The following is an 11001-nucleotide window of genomic DNA, read 5'->3' on the forward strand; positions in this document are numbered from 1 at the left end:
GTCATCATTCTATCAGGAAATAATGAACAGATTCACAATTAAAGAAATTGGTCCAGAGAGCTTTTCAATAGGATACCACCTGACTCTCAAAGTATGTTTGTTTGCTTATTTGTTTGTTTGTTTTGGTCTTTCTGTATTGTTTTGTTTTGCTTGGGGTGGTAAAGAGATGTGTTTTAATTCAGTTTCAAGTAACAGGAGTCATTTTAGTTACCATGCTCCTTGCAACAGAAACTGACGTGTGTGTATGTTCAAGTCCAATACTGAGATGCTATGAAAGGTAAGGGTGGATATAGCTAGAATTGCTTTGTCAAATAAGTGGTTCTCTCATATAATATTTATGTTGTTGAGAAATATCAATGCCATTCTTCTCCACCTCCACCTCTCTCCGATATATTTAAATTTTTTTTTTTTTCTTTTAGAATAGTTTTAGATTTAGAGGAAAGTTGTGAGGACAAAAGTTCCTCATATTCCATACCCAATTTTCCTAAACGAGTAACATCATACTGTGGTAAGATATATTTCTCACAATGAATCAATATTGGTACTTTATGATTAATAAAAATCCACATTTTATTCATACTGCCTTAGTGTTAATTTTTCTGTTGTAACATCTCTTCCAGGATGCATTACATTAAGTCATCATATCTCCTTAGTCTCTTTCTGGCTTTGGCAATTTCTCAGAAATTCTGTTGTTATTGATGACCTTGACAGTTTTGAGGAGCACTGCTCAGGTATTTTGTGGAATGTCTCTCAGTTGATGTTTGTCTGATACTTTTTCAAGTATTAACTTGAGTTTATGTGTTTTATTTATTTATTTAATTTTATTTATTTATTTGACAGATGGAGATCACAAGTAGGTAGAGAGGCAGGTAGAGAGAGAGGAGGATGCAGGCTCCCTGCTGAGCAGAGATCCCGATGCGGGGCTCAATCCCAGGACCCTGAGATCATGACCTGAGCCGAAGGCAGAGGCTTTAACCCACTGAGCCACCCAGGTGTCCTGAGTTTATGTTTTTTAGACAAGAAGACTACAGAAGCTAAGTGCATCTCTTATCACATAATATATATTACCAAAATGATATTCATTACTGCTGCTGTTAACCTTGACCACTTGGCTAAAGTGACATTTTTCAGTTTTAGTTCTGTAAGGTTAGTCTCTTGTTGTCCTTGTGCATATTCAGCTATTTGGAAGGATGTCATTATGTGCGGGCCACACTTGAGGAGTGGGGAGTTTAGCTCCACCTCTTTGAGGATAGAATATCTATATAATTTAAAAAAATTATTTGGCATAGTATTTTTTCTATTTATTCATTTATTTAAATATTAATATTAGCTAATGGAAATTTATTTGGGATTATAATCCAGTACTAATTTATTTATTTTGTTGCTCATGTTGAAAGCTTTTTCAGTTATCTTTTGAGTTCCATTGACACTTCCATCCATTGCAGGGTTGGGTTTTTTGTTTTTTGGGTCTTGGATTTTTTGTTTTGTTTCGTTTTAGGTTTGGGGTTTTGTTTTTCTTGTTTGTTTGTTTGAGGACTTGACTTTGCTTTACTACAAGATGCTCCAGGCTCATTGTATCTATCTCTTCCTCAAAGATGGAATCAGTCGTCTCACCAAGGAGTGCTGATATCTTTTATTGGAAAAATGGTAATAGAAACCAAGATATGGATGCTAGGTGTGCTTTTTGATACTGTGAATGCTTCTAGGCTCTCTGAGGGCTCAGAGAAGGAAAATACCTGTGTAGATACCAACCAGTGTATATATGCATATCTATAAAAATCCCTGTATGTTATCAGTTATATCTATATTATACTAAATATACTGATATCTCCAATATGATCACATGGATCATTCTAGCCTCTTCTCCTTGCTGGTCTATAACTTCCCCATTTAATTATGAGAAAACTGGCTCCCACTATCTGCAAGACATTTATTTTATTGTTCAATTCTAAAACATACGTATAGTCATTTCATAATCTTTAACTTTTACTCTCATGGGAAATATTAATCAACTACAATACAGTACTTACATATAATTTCTTTTGCCTTTAGTCTTATACACTCCACTCAGTTCCACAGTTACTTAGGTCAGCGTCTTGTTTCCCCATTTCCCTTCAGTGAGACTTTTTTATACATTTGATTACAGTTAGATTCTTTTGTCACATTCTCCATTCCATTTTGGGAGTCACAGACCATCTAAAAGACTTTTTTAAAAAATATTTTATTTATTTACTAGAGAGAAAGAGAGAGAGTGAGAGCACAAGTTGAGTGAAGAGGGGCAGAGGGAGAGGAGAAGTAGACTCACTACTGAGCAGGGCTCAATCCCAGGACCATGAGATCATGACCTGAGCTTAAGACAGATGCTTAACGGACTGAGTCACCCAGGTGCCCCTGCTAAAAGACTTTTTAAAGAAATGTCATGCATTAAATTTCACTCTTGTACATTAATGCATAAATATTTTTTATTGTCCTTCCCAAACATGGAATCAGCTAGGGTTAATTCCATCTATATTAGAAGTAGCCCTTAGCAGAAGTGCTTAGTGGGCTCTTCCATCTAGCTTCTTAACTCTGACAAAGGGGAGTTTTAAAGCTTTGGCTTATTTCATATCACTTTTTATTCCTCAAAGACAAACCTACAAAAACCCTTGTCTGGCTGACTTTTCCACTTTGCATTCCTCCTCATAACTTCCAAACCCCTTTTTGGGTTGATCTCAAACAGAATTACTCAAAATTTGCATATTTCAATTAACATTCCTTAAATCGATAAATATCATAAAATAGCAAGAATTCTCACTTTAGAATTTCATGTCACAAATTTTCATTATGAAAGAGATTTTTGTATTAGCACCTGTGTGTATGGATGGTTGGGGTGTATGCTAAGATGTAAGACATGAGATTAAATATAGAATTGAATTATATGTCATTATGTAAAGTAGGCATGGCATATTGAAAAAATTAAACAACCTTTTGTCAACTATTTATGTTTGTGGTTAAAATGTAACCATTTTTTAAAAATCTATTTTCTGGGTCCTTAAGATAGCTCTTACCCATTAGTTTATTCTTTACAAAATAATTAATAAATATACATAGCTAATCTATATACATTGCATTATCCGTCAGTGGTGCAATAACCATTGTGGAGCCACTGGGGAAAAAAAGGGAGAGGTTGCCTGGCTGGCTCAGTGTGTAGAGCATGTGACTCTTGATCTCGGGGTCATGAGTTTGAGCCCTACTTTGGGCATAAAGAGTACTTAAAAACAAAACAAAACAAAACCCTTCAGCTTAGCCCTGCCTGGTCTTCACAGCCCACAGACCTTAATGGCTGCTCTACTGACACCAGGTTTGGTGCCCCACGACCTTTAGAATAAAGACTACAGTGGGCACCTGGGTGGCTTGATCGGTTAAACCTTTTCCTTTAGGTAGCGTTATGATGTCAGGGTCCTGGGCTTAAGCCCTGCGTTGGGCTCCCTGCTCAGCAAGGATTCTCCTTTTCCCTCTGCCTCTCCCTCTGGCCTGTGCTCTGTCTCACTCTCTATCTCTCAAATAAATAAATCTTAAAAAAATAAAAAATAAAAATAATAAAAAAATAAAAAAACACATTCTTTAAAATAAATAAAGTTTAAGTAATTAGCTTAAACATTTTATAGAGATTATATACTATAAAATTGTTTTAACATTAAACACATTAAATTTACCAATTTTGTTATGAGAAATATAAAATTTTTAAAATCTCTTTTACATGTTGATGAATTTAGACAGAGACTAATTAGGTGATTTGCTTAAATGTCAGACACAACTGTAATGCCAAAAAATAATCTGAGAGCATATTCATGTTAATTGCATATTACTTTTCATTTTGTTCAACAAAGAGAGAATTATTTTAATAGAAAAACTGAAAAACAAGAGGGAAAAAACAATTCCAGATGGATGACTATGCTGACAACTGCACTAACAATCTGTCTCTTTAACTCAGACATCGGCTTTACTCCCAAGGCTAAAAATATTAGTCATTCTTGAGCTAAAACTTGTTTTCTTAATACACTTTGTCCATATTCTTAAGATGCTGTTAGGCTTATGCATAATCAGCAATCATTCTTACCTTGACCTGCCCATACCTTAATTCTTGCTCATGCTGTAATCAATCTTCACCTAACTTTATTTCATTCTCCTAGAATTGTCAGAACTCTTGATATAAATTTTAGCTATAGTGCTAAGGGTTTACTTTTTCAAGATGCAAACTTTTCAAAAATAATTTAAATGTAAGGTTTCTGAACCCAAGTAAAATAATTTCTGTAAAGATACTTAAATTTTTTTCAATTTGAAAAATCTTTATGTGCTTTTCTTAAAAAGAGTTAGCTTTATATTTAATTCAGACATTTATATCTAATTCAGTACATATACTTTAATAAGCATATTAACCTGTAGTCATAATTAACTACAACTTTATATTATAGAATGGCTTTACTTTGTATATAATTTTAGCATGAAAATATCATAATACTTTGCTTAATAATATTTGATGTTTCTTAATGGCATTTAAATAGTTAAAAATATCAGTTACTTCATGATATTCATTTTATATACACTTTATTCAAAGGATTTTTGAGCCTTTATCTGAAAAGGTGTAACCTCTGTTATCTATTATTTATCTATATAGCACCTATTATTTAAACACTACCTATTTTAAATCATTAACTCAAACATTTTGTAGTAAATGGAATTATATAAAAGCTATTCTAACCAAAAAAGATATAGCAAATAATACTTTAGATAGTGATCAGTGCAAATTTCTAGATAGTTCATAATATTTACAAGATAAGTCCGTTCTCTTTCTGAAATCATAATACATTTTTCCTTTCCAATTAATTTGGCATGTAAACTATTCAAGAATTCAAAACAAAATATGCTATCCAAAGTCATGTGGTTTTATGGGTGTGTGGGGGGCACATGTTTATACATACAGAAAGAAGAATTCAAATTTTTAGATCTAAAGTTAATAGGAAACATTGAGGTAATTCACTTCTTTAATTTTTTATTTTTTATTTATTTTGCTTTTAGATTTTATTGATTTATGAGACAGAGAGAGAGCAGGGGGAACAGCAGAGGGAGAGGTAGAAGCAAGCTCCCCACTGAGCAAGGAACCCACTGCAGGGCTCGATCCCAGGACCCAGAGATTATGACCTGAACCTACGGCAGTTGCTTAACTGACAGAGACACCCAGATACCCCTAAAGTAATGCACATCTAAAATAGATTGTCAGGGTGCCTGATGCATCGTTGGTTAAGCCTGTGACTCTTGGTTTTGGCTCAGGCCCTGATCTCAGTGTTGTGAGATTGAGACGCTTGCCCAGATTCACACTCAGCACTCAGCAAGGAGTTTGTTTAGTTTCTCTCTCCTTCTTTCTCTTCTCTTTCTCTCCACTTGTTCCCCCCACTCCTTTCTCTAAAATAAATAAATAAATCTTTAAAAAAATAAATAAAATAAAGAGGCAACCCACGGAATGGGAGCAGATATTTGCAAATGACAGTACAGACAAAAGGTTGATATCCAGGATCTATAAAGAACTCCTCAAACTCAACACACATAAAACAGACAATTATATAAAAAAATGGGCAGAAGATATGAACAGACACTTCTCCAATGAAGACATACAGATGGCTATCAGACACATGAAAAAATGTTCATCATCACTAGCCATCAGGGAGATTCAAATTAAAACCACATTGAGATACCACCTTACACCACTTAGAATGGCCAAAATTAGCAAGACAGGAAACAACATGTGTTGGAGAGGATGTAGAGAAAGGGGAACCCTCTTACACAGTTGGTGGGAATGCAAGTTGGTGCAGCCACTTTGGAGAACAGTGTGGAGATTCCTCAAGAAATTAAAAATAGAGCTTCCCTATGACCCTGCAATTGCACTACTGGGTATTAACCCCAAAGATACAGATGTAGTGAAAAGAAGGGCCATCTGTACCCCAATGTTTATAGCAGCAATGGCCACGGTCGCCAAACTGTGGAAAGAACCAAGATGCCCTTCAACGGACGAATGGATAAGGAAGATGTGGTCCATATACACTATGGAGTATTATGCCTCCATCAGAAAGGATGAATACCCAACTTTTGTAGCAACATGGACGGGACTGGAAGAGATTATGCTGAGTGAAATAAGTCAAGCAGAGAGTCAATTATCATATGGTTTCACTTATTTGTGGAGCATAACAAATAGCATGGAGGACAAGGGGAGATGGAGAGGAGAAGGGAATTGAGGAAAATTGGAAGGGGAGGTGAACCATGAGAGACTATGGACTCTGAAAAACAATCCGAGGGTTTTGAATGGGTGGGGGGTGGGAGGTTGGGGGAACCAGGTGGTGGGTATTAGAGAGGGCATGGATTGCATGGAGCACCTGGGTGTGGTGCAAAAACCATGAATACCGTTACACTGAAAAGAAATAAAAAAATTAAAAAAAAAAGAAAAATAAATAAATAAAATAGATTGTCTTTTTTTTTAACTCTATTTTTTACCATTTAGCTTGGTCAATGCAACTTAAAGTTACTGAAAGAACATGTTCAATCTATTTTCTGAGGAGCTAAAGAAATACATATATTATATAACATACAAATATATATTATGTAAATAAATATATAATACATATACATATTATATATAATAAATTATAAATATATGGTGTGTGTGTATATACAGTATACACACACACACACACACACACACACACATGTTTCTACTAATTGAATACCTGTGATATCTATTAAGAAATAGTATCTGGGGCACCTGCATGGCTCAGTTAAGTATCTGCCTTTGGCTCAGGTCATGATTCCAGTACCCTGGGATTGAACCCCATCCAGGCTCTCTCCCCAGTGGGAAGCCTGTATCTCCCTCTCTTCTACCTCCCACTCTGCCTACTTCTGCTCTCTCTGTCAAATAAATGAATAAAATCTTAAAAAAAAGAAATTTTTGTTCAGTATCAGTGTTAGTAATTGCTAGCTGAGTTCTAAAAAGTTGTGCTACAATATCGGTTCAGCAACAGAAAGGAGGATTGTCGAGTGACCATATGCTTGATATTCAATGAATGATCTTTGAATTTTTCTGCTTTTTCTTAAACAATTAAGTATATTTGGCATGTAAATGTATTTCTTCTGTTAATTTTTATTTAATTTTAGGGTTACTAGGTTTTACCTGGGCAAAAACATATTTCAAATGCAGTCACATTCAAGAACCTGGATATTGCCTTAACAAGTACTCTCTTTTATCAATGTCAGTTTTCTTTTATTTCTGTCATCGAGTCCCTGTACCAATAAACTAACAAATATTTCCTAATACTTCCTAACCAAAATATGTCCCACATTTAGCTCCCCACATGATGTTTTCTGGGTGCATTGTGAGTGCACATGCTTCTGTTGTGGAAAGTGGGTTCTCACCAACTGCTTGTTCAAGTAGCTAAGCTTATTAATAACACCTTTCTCTGAAGTGGAAAGTCTTTTATATCAATAAATGCTGGTCAACCCAAGCCACTCAGTACATAGAGAAGAAAAAAAAGTATAACAGTATAGGAAATAATATAATAATTTAATTGTATAATAATTATAAATCTATAATGGGTTAAATATATTAAATTATGTTATATAATACATACATGTAATGCATGTATTATATATATTAATAATTATAATAATAATGTAAAAGACTTTGACTGGTGATTATGGCTCATAGTTAATAGCAAAGAGGCACTAAATATCCAGGTTAAAAGAGAGATTCAATTATTTGGACCAGATTCTGCATTCACAACTTTTGAGAAGTTAAAAAAAAGTCATGTTGCCAGCAAAGAGCACCATCCTAGCTTCCCCAATACCTCCATTTATCAAAGTAAATCAAGCAAAGAGTGGAACAAGATTGGAACAATAGTGAGGCCCTGAGTAAACTCCAAGAGACTGATGGTATGTTCCAGAAAAAGAGAAGGTCATTATAGCTACATGTTTGTTAAGTTGAGAAATCTATAGTCCCACTCTGGTGTTCCAGTGAGTAGGGAGAACCTGGTGAGAGAAATTCTTAGGGGAATGTAACTTGTATCCCCTTTAGTGTGGAAGAAAATATTTAAAACAGGGAGTGGTGTCCATTTAGAGGTAGACATCCGGAAGTAGTTTTTAGCAGAGCAGTATGAAAACCACATGATTAATAGTATGCAGAGGAAGACCATGAAATGGCTAATTTCAGCTACTTATGATCTTTAGAATTCAAGTGAAGGACTTCAGATTTTACTGTGAATCCTCCTAAAGAAGCATAGTAATTTTGAAGTGAAAAGAAAACTTAGAGATACTCAAGGTTTGGCTCAAGGAGTGGTTGAACTAGCATGGTCTGATCATGCTATATATTGTGTTGAAATGAACTTTAAACACATATTAACGATAATGAGTCAGACAAAATATCTTTTTGAAGAACTTTCTCATACCTGAATTTTCAGTGCTTATAGCCATCATGTGAATAAGGCATTGTTCCTCTAATGGTCAAACTGTAAACCAGAGAATCAAAAGAATTTCTCAGAGCCATATAGTAAGAAGGGTCCATGAGTTCTCAATGCAGAATTATTGGTTATATCCATCTTTTTAAACCATAAACTTGTCTCTTTTCTATTTTTATATGTAAGTTTATATATCATCTCTTCATTCACTTTTAGAATTCAGAGATGTAAAATAAGCCATAAACTTCAAAATTTTTAAAAATTTTCTTTTTAATAGATAGATTTTACATGCCATAAAATTTATCATTTCAAGGCATAAAATCTAGTTGTTTTCAGTATATTTACAAAATTGTGCAATCAACACCACAAAATAATTTCAGAATGTTTTCATCATCCAAAAAATAGAATGAAACAAAACCAGTAACCATTAGCAGCCACTTTGTATCTCCTCTACCTACAACTTATGAAAACAACTAATTTACTTTCTTTCCCCCTACATTTGTCTATTCTGGACATTTCATATAAATGAAATCATAAATATGTGATCTTTTGTGTCTTACTTCTTCCATACTTCATTTATGAAGCAATTAAATCTTCATTTATATTGTAACATGTATCATAAGTCCATTGTTTTGTATGGTTGAGTTATGTTCTGCTGTAGGATATACAACTTTGTGTTCATTCATCACTGATGGTCATCTGTGTTTTCCCACTTTTGGGCCACTATAAAAATTTATATTTTCAACACTCATGTACAAATATTTGTGTACATGTAAGCTTTCAATATTTTGCATATATGCTTAAGAGTAGAATTGCTAGGTCATATGGTAATTCTACATTTAACTATTTGAAGAGTGGCCAAGCTGTCTTCTACACTGAATGGTATTACTTTAAATCCTAACCAGGAAAAGTATGAGTGTTCCAATTTCTATTGTCACTAACACTTGAAATTGGTTTTTTTATTAAAGCCATGTCAATGGGTATGAAGTGGTATATCTTTGTGGTGTGTATTTCCCTAATGAGTAACGATATTGAATATATTTTCATGTTCTTATTGGCTATGTGTCAATCTTCTTTGGAAAAATATCTATTCAGATAATTTAACCATCTATTAATTGGGTTGCTCAGATTTTCATTGTTGAGTTGTGATAGTTCTTTCTTCCCAGGTTGTGTATTGTCTTTTCACTTTCTTGATCATCTCTGTTGAGGCACAAAAGTTTTAAATTTTGATTGAGTCCTACTTATTTATTTATTTATTTATTTTTGTTACTTGTTTTCAGTTTCATATCTTGTGGTTTTAACTTTCATTTAGGTCTTTGATCCTTTTTTTTTCACATCAACCCCTCTTACACCTCTTAAACTCTGTTTCTATAACTATATTTATATTTATTGTTAAAGTTAACATATTATAAATCGACATTTCAAACACAATAAGTTGAGCAAAATGTAAATTATCTTCTACAACATAAGTAATTTTTCAGTATTACTCTATAGTTTGATCAATGGTATGCATCAATTACATTAGTATGCATATGTATGTAAATACATATTATATATCAACTTGTCAAGTAAAACACTAGTATCATATTACTATTCTTACCAAATGAGATGTTTTATACCTGTTAGGTCAAAAACGTCTTTCTTTTTAGCCTCAAGTTTTATTCAAGATCATGCCAATTTTTACTTTGCTTTACTGGACTATGACTATTTGAAAATTATGTAAAATATAACTGTATATGGTCAATATGAATAATATATGTACTGTTTGAGATATCTGTCTTTCTTTTTTCTTGTTGTTTGACTTCCATATAGGTTCAAGATTATCACCAGTTTGCTCAGATCAAAATCTTTGAAGTCATCTTTGATACTTTTTAAAAAATCTCACACGTGAAATCCATCAACAAATCCTGTTAACTCCATCTTCAAAATGTGTTCATAATCCACCCATTTCTTTCCATTTAAAAAAAATATTTATTTGTTTGAAAGAGAGAAATCAAGAGACAGCGCAAGTGCGGGGAGGGAGGAGTAGAGAGAGAGGAAGGGGAAGAGGGAGAAGGAGAAGCAGGCTCTCAACTGAGCAGGGTGCCTGATGGAAGGCTCCATCCCGGGACCCCAGGATCATGACCAGAGTTGAAGGCAGATACTTAGCCACCCAGGTGCCCCCAAGAATCCATCCATTTCTAATATAGATCAACTCCACATCTTTTAATTTCTCTCTAGTCTTGATCATTGTAAAAGTTTTCTAAAGGCTCTTGCTGCCATTTATCTGCTATTTATGCTCACAGTCTATTCATGATACAATATTCAGAATGTTCTTTTGAAGACAAGATTTGCCACTGATTGGATCAAATTCCACTTTTGGACTTCTGTCGTTTTATCAGAACACTAAATGAAAGGCTTTCTGTGGATCTAAGTGACTTTACATTAGCTGGGCTCTGCTACTTCTCTTATTTCTTCTCCTTCCCTTTGTCCTTTTTCCACTCTAGCTCCACTTGCCTCATATTTTTTACTGTTTTTCTTCTTC

The 11001-nt window shown here is 34.0% G+C and overlaps 1 long non-coding RNA gene across 1 annotated transcript; it reads left to right on the forward strand.

The window, feature by feature from the left end:
• Positions 1–417: 417 nt before the first annotated feature.
• Positions 418–10495, forward strand: LOC125080579 (uncharacterized). The gene is made up of 4 exons (XR_007121420.1): positions 418–508; positions 621–731; positions 1596–1675; positions 10290–10495. It is a non-coding gene; the product is annotated as an uncharacterized LOC125080579 (long non-coding RNA).
• Positions 10496–11001: the final 506 nt, after the last annotated feature.

Source organism: Lutra lutra, chromosome 1 (assembly GCF_902655055.1).
Source record: "Lutra lutra chromosome 1, mLutLut1.2, whole genome shotgun sequence".
Classification (NCBI taxonomy): Eukaryota; Metazoa; Chordata; class Mammalia; order Carnivora; family Mustelidae; genus Lutra; species Lutra lutra.